Below are 9943 nucleotides of genomic sequence, written 5' to 3'. Positions count from 1 at the left end.
CTTACACAGGTAGAGGCGGGGCTGGCAGCCGGCCACCTTTCTCTGCGCCCCCCCCCCTCCCCGCCCTCCCAGGGCAGCGCTTCCGCCTTCGCCCTCCCTGGCAAAGGCCAGGCTCTCAGTCCGAACCAGAACAGTCCGGAGTGAGGAGGGCGGTGGTAGTCTGGGAGAGCCTACCCAGTCAGGGCAGCTTCTTGGAGGGGCTGGGGGAGTGAGTGAAGGAGATCCACTCCTGAGGTCAGGCCAGGGCAATCAAGCGGTAGAAGATTGCGGAAGAGGTGGACAGAAAAGCTCCAGGCCAGGAGTCAGCACGGCACCCCGCACCCACCCGCCTCCACACTATTGAAAACCAGAAAAGCACTCCCTAACAGCCCCTTCCAGGTGCTGCTCCTCCTTGAGAGATCCCTAATATACAGCTCAGTTCTTGAGTCATCTGACCCAGGGTGGCCTGGCCTAGGGTTTCCCTAGCCACATGCCACCACCTCATTTCCACAGAGAAATGGCCAAGTGGGGCATGAACCCCTTTCTCCCCCTCTCCTCCTCACTCCAGTAGGCATGTGAAGCCCAGAGAGGTGGGGGGGGGGGGGGGGGGGAATGGGGGGGGGAATGGTTACCCTGGGCCTGAGTTCCCCCACCCCCACCCCCACCCCTAAATCAGTCCTGTCCACTTGTTTGCCTCTGTGGAGGGAGGGGATGCCTGTGTGTATTCGGGACACTTTGTGGATGTCCGTTCATTTCGATGGGGCTTCTCAGCCTGCACACTGAGACATACGCTGTGTGCATGCCTGACATTCTTGTATAAGTGGAGTCTAGGTCCAGGGGAAGGAGTGCCTGGGGAAGCACTTTTGCATCTGTGTCTGTGGGTGTGCTAGCATCTGCACTCCGACACTCCCCCCATCCTCCTACCCTGCCATCTTTCTGCTTAAAGGTTCCCAGGAGTTTCAAACCCAGCCCTAGAGATGGATAAACACTGGGCTAGAACGGGAACGCTGAACTCAGAGACAGCTAAGCACCCGCCTCCCTTCCTAGTAGCCTCCAGCCACACAGGCCACACCTCTGCACGGCCCTTTTCTCCAGACCTACTCTGAGGGGATAGCGGGGCAGCCCTGGGGAGCCTTTGGAGCAGACGGCCGAGAGCCTGTGGTCACCGCTAGCCCCTCCCAATGAGCTGCCAGGTTTCCACCTCAGACCAAGCCCTGCCCAGGCCCCAGCTCAGCCTTCCCCAGAGCAGCACTTCCCCATTCCAGGGCCTGCCCAGTGTCCGCCCTCCCTCCCCTCCCCGAAGCATTCCTGGCGCCCCAGGCCTTGCCTTTTTCCTCCAGTCTGTGCGCTCATGGGTCAGCATTGCTAGCCCACACAGTGCCAGGCTGCACACCTAAACTAAGGTGACCAGACATCCTGCTTTCGGCGGGACAGTCCCAATTTTTAACAATTTGTCCCTTGTCCCGCGGCGTTTTAAAACAGTTCTGATTTTTGGAAAGAATTTAGGTCCTCAACACCCTCTGAGGGCTTCACAAGCAGCTATTAACACAGAGACCGAAGACAGACTCCTGTTCCCCAGCCCAGTGGTTCATCTAGACGCGGGATCCCACTAGCCTCACAGAGGCCACCTTGGAGATTCCTGGCAGAATCCAGAGCCCAGTTAGTTAATCCCCCAGAGCCTTTGGCCTTCCCCAAAGACGCACTCCCACCTCTGAAATGTTCTATCCAAGCATACACACCAAGCACACACTCACTGTTCCTCCCAACTGGCTTTCCCAGGGCCCTCTGGGCCCAGCTATGAACAAACAAGCAACCCCAGCTCCTCAGCCCTGCTTGGCTTCTCTGAACCTGCCTGGACCTGGGGTCCCACAGTCCTCACGGCGGAACTGGCTGCTGTTCTCTGGAGAGGAGAGGAAGACATTCTTTTTGGCTCCCTCCTGCACAGTCAGAACTATTGCTCATTGTCCATCCCCTAATATACAGCCTCTGGTTTCTAAAGAAAACAAAAGGCATGATTTGTTTATATCATCTTGGTATTCAGATACTTGTAGTCATAACAAAAAACTGAGGAGAAGAAGGAAGAAAGAAAATGGAGTTACTATGGTCAAGCTGCTACATTATTACAATCAAATAGATTGAGGCATGAAGAAATTATTCTAATCTTGCTTTAACTAAGCGTGAAACTTAAACTTTTGGCTTTTCAGTGGTGTGTTAATGCCTGGATATACCTAAATTTTATAGATAAACCTCTGAAGAACCTCAAGAATGTTTGTGTGCTGTAGGTTCATACATCTCTTACAGATAACCACTTGTCATGCTAAAGAAAGAATGTTTCATTATCCAGACCACCTGGCACCATTATGCAGACCACCGGACATCTGAAAGATAGCCATCCTTAGTCAACCCATAGGCTCACAATGCAGGATAGACTTTTTTTCCCCCCACAAACATGTGCTATTATACAAATTCTTTCTCCTGTGGGAAATTTTAGGAATTGCCTAATTGTGTTTACAATTTTCAAACATTAAGACCCTCGAATAAATCTTTGTCATTTATTTCTAGCCAAAGTCTCTGACTCTTTTGAGCTTGTCCGACAAGAGTCATTCTACATTTCTTCATGGAATGTAATACTTTTTTAAAAAAAAGTCAAATGATGAAAGACAAGGAAGCAACATGTATGACAGCCAACAAGCTACTTTCCTAAATAGATGAATCCATAAGAAAAAGACAATCCTACATAATAAAAGGCTAACATGCAAATGGTCATCACGCCCACATAATGACCAATCAGCAGGAGGTTGCATGGGCAGCGAGGCATGTGCGGGTGGGCGGGGCTGCATGCGTGACTGGTCACCAGGAAATGCATGGAGTACCTCTCAGTCCCTACCCATCCCCCCCAGCTCCCACAGGCAGCGGTGGCAACTCCCTCTTGCCTCCCTCCCATGGAAGTGGTGCTCCCACCAGCTCCTGCAGGCCCGTTGCGGCTCCCACCGGGAGTGGCAGGCGGCCTATTTATGTGATTTTGTGCCCTGGGCCATAGTATTATTACATTTAAAATCTTTATTCTTGAAATATTAATGTTTAGTGCATATAAATGGCTAATTATTTTTATCTACAATCTGGTAATAGATTTATTCTGTATATTGTAAAAAAAATTTTAAATAATTTTAAAAAGAAAAAGACAACTGCAACAGAAAAGTGAGCAACAGGCATGAAGAATATAAGCTATTGCCAAGATATGGAAGCAACTCAAGTGCCCATCAATAGACTAGTGGATAAAAAAAATTGTGATAGATATATACAAAGGAATATTACTCAGCCACAAAAAAGGAATGAATCTGACTATTTGTGACAGTATGGGTAAACCTGGATGATAACTGCAATAAGTCAGTCAGAGAAAGACAAATACTATATGATTCCAGTTACACCTGTAATCTAAAGAACAAAATTAACATATGAACAAAATAGAAACAGACTCACAGATAGAAAGAACAGACTAGTTACCAGAGGGGAGGAAGACTAGGGGACTGGGTGAAAAAGGTGAAGAAATTAAGAAGTATAAATTGGTAGTTACAAAATAGTTACAAGGATGTAAAGTACAGCATAGGAAATGTAGTCAACAATCTATATATATATATAAAAAGCCAGGGACCTGCTGAAACTGGTTTGGCTCAGTGGATAGAGCGTTGGTCTGTAGACTGAAGGGTCCTAGATTTGATTCTAGTCAAGGGCATGTATATTGGTTGTGGACACATCCCCAGTGGGGGATGTGCAGGAGACAGCTGGTTGATGTTTCTCTCTCATCGATGTTACTAGCTCTCTATCCCTCTCCCTTCCTCTCTGTAAAAAAAAAAAAAAAAAAAAAAAAAAAAAAAATTAATAAAATATATTTAAAAAATTTTTAAAAAGCCATAGACCTGAACACCTGAATGACCAGAATGACTGGTCACTATGACGCCCACTGCAGCCAGTGAACTGGCCCAATCAGGAGGATGGGGCCAGCAGCCAACCTCTCGCAGCCCCACCCCCCAGCCAGCCCCACCCCCCAATGGGTCCCCATCACCCCAATCGGCCCACAACAACTACCCCGGCTGGTCCTGCCCCTGATTGCCCCCAACCCCAATTGGGGGAATGACCTACTGGCCAACCTCCTGCAGCCCCTACCCCGGGCCAGTCCCAATTGGTCCCCCATCCCATGGGGGAAGGCCAGCCCACAGCCCCTCCCCATGGCAGACCCCTCCCCCAATCAGCCCTCCCACCCTAATCAGTGGCAGGACCTGCTGGCCAATCACCCATGACCCCTACCCCTGGGCTAGCCGGCCAACCTCCACCATTGGTGATTGGCCAGCAGATCCTTCCCCCTAGGCTGGCCAGCCTGACCCCAAGCCGGCCAGACCCCACCCATGCACAAATTCATGCACTGGGCCTCTAGTATTGTAAAATGCATGGAGTACCTCTATTGTAATAACTATGTATGGTGCCAACTGGGTACTAAAATATTGGGAGAAGACTTTGTAAACTATATGATACTAACCACTATGATACACACTTGAAACTAATATAAAATAACTAGAGGCAGCCAACTAAAATTTATGCATGGGATGTGTGTGTTTGTGTGTGTGTCCCTCACCCAGCCTGTACCCTCTCCAATCTGGGACCCCTCAGGGGATGTCCACCTGCTGGATTAACTAAACAGGAAATTGAGCATTCCTTTCACAATCCAGGACTAAAGGCTCCCAACCGTTCACCTGCCTGCCTGCCTGCTTGATTGCCCCTAACCATTTCTGCCTGCCAGCCTGATCACCCCCTAACCACTCCCCTGCCAGCCTGATCAATGCCTAACTGCTCCCCTGCTGGATCGATTGCCCCCAACTGCCCTCCCCTTCAGGCCTGGTCACCCCCAACTGCCCTCCCCTGTAGGCCTGGTCATCTCCAACTGCTCTCCCCTGCTGGCCATCTTGTGGTGGCCATCTTGTGTCCATCTGGGGATAGCCATCTTTGACAACATGGGGGCAGCCATCTTGTGTGTTGGAGTGATGGTCAATTTGCATATTGTGTCTTTATTATATAGGATATTGAATGTAAACTGTAGTTGAAAATAAGATTTAAATTCAAAGAAAGAATATGAGCTACTGGTTACTTAGTGCTTACTTTACATGTGTTTGGCAGTGTTTTAAGCACTTTGCACCTCTTTACCCACTTAATTCTCACACTAACCCTATGGCATAGAACCCTTGGCATAGACACTATTTATCATCCCCCATTTTATAGAAGAGGAAACTGAGTCCCACAGAGGTTAGCATGTGGATAACAGAGAGTTTTGTCCTTTGTTTATGGGGTCATCGACTGGCTCATCCTCTTCAGATGGAAAGTTGGCAGTAACTGTCAAAACTGAAGACATTTGTCCTTATCTAAACAAAATAGGTTATACTTGTGTGGTTTGTTTTGTTTTGTTTTGTTTTGTTTTGTTTTGTTTAGAGAGAGGACAGAAGAGAAAGAGAAACATGCACCCTTGACTGAGGATCAAACCCACCACCTTTTAGTGTTCGGATGACACTTCAACCAACTGAGCCACACCAGCCAGGGCGAATACACTTGTCCTTAACCAAGTATTTCCACTGCCAGGGACTTATCCTATAGATGTTCTCATCCAAAGTGCACACAAACGTGTGGTCTCTGCTGCCATTATTTTATATCAGTGAGAAACAGAAACAACAGAAACGCTCTTCTATGGGGAGTGATTAAATCAATTGAGCAGCATACATTCAGAGGAATGCTATTCATTGAAAAGAACAAAATCCCGTACATAGTGTTTGTGCTTTTACCTTTACATATTGATTGCATAAATCACTGTAATTTTTTTCTTAAGCCCTACAAGATTCATGCTATCCACTTATGCCGTGTCTGCATCCTCTTCTGTAGCTGGTCCCTGCTGAGCTCACAGTCACTTCCTGACCTCCTGCCACTCCCTCACCCCCAGCAGGGACTTTGGCACCTGGTTCCTGCTGCTCCTCCCCACCCAGCACCCTCATCCTCCATGTGGCTGACCTCTCAGCATCTTAGCCTGATTGTTCCTTAGCTCTGCAATTCCAATGATTTTCACCTCCATCCTTTTCCTCTTGTCTCTGCCCATGGCCACACTCTAGACCCTACACTGCTTTTATCTCTGAAGTCTTTCACACTAAAGGGCTGTTTGTAATCTCTCCCTCTCAGCAAATGCATTCCTCAGCCACATCAGCAGCCTCAGTCTTTTCCCCGACTGTTACATTTCTCCCTACCTACTACCTTCCCTCAGACTTTCCTTCCAGCTTGGACCCTCCCTCTCTGACCCCTCAGCCTTCAGTCTCCTCCACCAGAAAAAAAAAAAAAAAAAAAAAAAAAAAAAAAAAAAAACCAGGCCTATTCAGCCTAAACACTGAATTTTTCTGCACAATCTCTAACCTGCAGAGCATCAGTGAAGAAAACCATCTCCTGTAGATCTGGTGCCACCACCAAATCAGGTCCTCAGGCTCCGCTGCACCCTCTTTGCTACTGGACCCTTCTCTCTGCCTTTGCTCAGCAACCTCTCCCAGCTGTCCTGGTTGCTCCTGTAAAGCTTCTCTACTCTCTATCCCCACCCTAAACCCTGCACCAGCACTCCCAAAAAGTATCAAAGCAAAAAATAAACAAATTTAAAAATTAAAAGTATCAGAGCATTCTTGTCACTGAGAAAATCAAGCCCAGCTGGCAAAAACTCCCTTAGTTTTCTTCCCCCACCCAAACTTGCCTCCCCACTCTCCTCTTTTCCCTCCCTCGGGGCTCTGAAGATTGGCTCTCTCCATCTGTGTCCTGAACACCAGCTTCTCTCGGCTCCTCAGATGCAGCATTCCATTCCATTCATTGGTCACCACTTCCTAGTCCCGTCACCCTGCCTTGCTCTCCTCCCTCTGACCACTTTCTCATCTGTCTGCATGCACTTTCATTGGAGCTGTGGGGGTAGAAGCCAGTCATCAGCAGGCTGAGGTTTGCATGGGGTGAGGACATGGAAACACGAAGTGCCAACTACAATTTCTCATGAAGTTTGACAGTAAAGGAAAGTGAGATGAGATGTTAACTTGAGTGGAAAGCAAGGTAAAGGAAAAAGTTACTGCAGCATAAATATTGGCAGTGGGAAAGGAGCTAGACCAGAAGGAGAGATGTTAAATATGAAAGGGGGAACTCATTTATGGAGCAGGGAGGGGGCTTGGAGGGTACGTTTAAGAGGCCAGGTGAGGCCAGCCTTGGTGCAGAGGAGAAACCTTGATGGCAAGAAGAAACCAAGGATGGACAAGGATATTCAAAGGTGGGCAGGAAGGCTAGTTAGCCAGGCTCTATTGGAATGGCTATGTCTCATAGATAAAAACATGCGGTGGGTTGGTTCTGACCTATTCCCTATACCCTGCATGCATGATAGTAACTCTCCTAACAGAGCAGCCATCCCCAGGACACCCTGCCACACCGGGATGGAGGTGTGGACTCTGGTTCTACGCAGACTGCCTCTCCCCCGCTGCACAACCTTGTAGCTATCCTCTGTGGGACTCAGTGTCTGATTCTGTAAAACGGGGAATTAATAATGTCTATCCCACTTTTAAATGCTTTTAAGTATTGAAGTAGACAAGGTTATAAAATATACTTAAAGGCTCCGTAAATTGGAGATGTTTCTGGTGTTGGCGTTATTGTTTATGGCAAGTGACTGCTGGAACATGCTCATGGTGTCCTGTCCTCTCCTTGCTGGTAAGAGCCCAAAGAGACTGGGATTCGAGCTATCACTTCCCTCAACTCATCCCTCACCTGATGACTGCACTCCTAGGAGGTCTACCGAATCAGACATTACCATGGTGGTGCTGCCACCTTCATCCCTCTCCTAGTCCCCCATCCCTGTGGTTCTGGGCTCTGTTTCCTGCACACGGGCAATCCTCTCCCACCTTCTCTTGCCGGCTGGCCACATCCTGGCATCCCCCTTGTACCTGCTGGACTTCCTGGGCTTGTGGAAAGGGATTTGCAAAAGATGCTTCCCCTTCTTCCTGGCGAGGTTCACCTCGGTGTACAACAGGCAGATGGCCAGCACGAAGCGCGGGCTCTTCGGCAGCCTGCAGGAGCACGGCAGCCCCTCGGGGGGGCGCTCTGCCTGCTGGAGCTGGGCTGTGGCACTGGCGCCAACTTCCAGTTCTACCCGCCCGGGTGCAGGGTGACCTGCGTGGACCCCAACCCCAACTTCGAGAAGTTCCTGATCCAGAGCATCGCCGAGAACCGGCACGTGCAGTTTGAGCGCTTCGTGGTGGCGGCCGGCGAGGACATGCGCCTGGTGGCCGACGGCTCCGTGGACACTGTGCTCCGTGCAGAATCAAGAGTGCATCCTGCAGGAGGTGCGCAGGGTGCTGAGGGGTGGGGGGATGGAAGGTGGGGGAAGGAAGGTGGGGGGATGGAAGGAGGGGGGATGGAAGGTGGGGGATGGAAGGTGGGGGGAAGGGAGGTGGACGGAAGGGAGGTAGGAGGGCCTCATCTACACTGTGTGTTAAGCTAAGTACTTGTAGGCTTCCACTAAGGGTCATCTCAGCCAAGTTACTTCATTCATTTATTTATTCATTATCCATAAAATAAACATTTAGAGAATGTTGATTACGTGCTGGATCACAGTATTTCTGTGGTAAGAAGTCAGCTTCAGAGAGGTTAGATGACGTGCACAAAAGCACGTAGCTCATACAAATGACAGGGACAAAACTAAAATCTGGGTGTCTTAACTCCTAGGTCAAGGAGATCTAGGCCATGCCACTGCGCTGGTGGCTTCTAGCCCATCACAGAGTCCCGTTTTCTGAAGTTGAGAATGGTGCATCCCCCGTAGGGCATGTCAGATCATCTCTTCTCAATAAATGGGAACTTGTAAGTGCACAGATAGACATCTTTACTTATGGCATAATTCTTTAGCTTTTACTTTGAACATAAAAGTAGCAGCAGGAATTAGTCACACACCTTTGTCCAGCCCTTTTCTCCAGTAATAGTCATTACTCAATGTTTGGGGAGGTGGGGAAGGGGAGGGGTTGTAGGGAAAGAAAGCAGTTTCTCCAAAGACATTGCAGATGGTATCACCTCTGCATCTTTGAATACTGTTGACTTTTCAGTGTTTCTTGCTTTATTTTCTATAAGTAGAGGCCCGGTGGATGAAATTCGTGCATGGAGGAGGGTGTCCCTCAGACCAGCCTGTACCCTCTTCAATCTGGGACCCCTCGGGGAGATGTCTGACTACCCATTTAGACCCACTGGCATCCCATTGTCAGCCCTTGGGTCTTTTTTTTGCAAGTGGGTCTATCTCTGGATTCTACCATTCCATTGATCTATATGTTTATCCTTTACCAATATTATACACTCTTGATTACTGTGGCTTTATATTAAGTCTTGGGATTTGGTAGCATAGTCCTCCAATATTAAGCTCTGGTAAAGTGAGTCTAGATTAGTCTTTACTCTGGACTAATGTAGCCCATTCACTAGGGCATGACCCTTCTGGGGTCTCTGCTGAATTCCCTAGCTGCTCATTGACTGGTAGTAACTTGAATGAGCTCTGTATAGTGTTCAGCTTACAACTCCCAATCATTCTTTCTCCAGTGTCACTCTACACACCCAAGACTCATTATTCAACAATGGACTCCAGGAGAACCCGTGCAGATTTCTGAAGCTCTCTCTGCGTAGCCCCCTTCTTTCTCATAGCTGGCTTAATAGTCAACTTTCCTAGGTCTAAATTAGTGTGTTAAAAATTCACAGTTCTTGCCGATACCGGTTTGGCTCAATGGATAGAGCGTCGGCTTGGGGACTGAAGTGTCCCGGGTTCGATTCCGGTCAAGGGCATGTACCTTGGTTGTGGGCATATCCCCAGTAGGGGGTGTGCAAGAAGCAGCTGGTTGATGACTCTCTCTCATCGATGTTTCTAACTCTCTATCTCTCTCCCTTCCTC

At 48.7% G+C, this 9943-nt stretch overlaps 1 pseudogene; it reads left to right on the top strand.

The window, feature by feature from the left end:
• Positions 1-7460: 7460 nt before the first annotated feature.
• Positions 7461-8760, top strand: LOC118729477 (annotated as a pseudogene).
• Positions 8761-9943: the final 1183 nt, after the last annotated feature.

This window comes from Pipistrellus kuhlii, unplaced genomic scaffold (genome assembly GCF_014108245.1).
Source record: "Pipistrellus kuhlii isolate mPipKuh1 unplaced genomic scaffold, mPipKuh1.p scaffold_m20_p_3, whole genome shotgun sequence".
NCBI classification, from domain to species: Eukaryota; Metazoa; Chordata; class Mammalia; order Chiroptera; family Vespertilionidae; genus Pipistrellus; species Pipistrellus kuhlii.
This window is presented reverse-complemented; position numbering and strand designations above follow the sequence as displayed.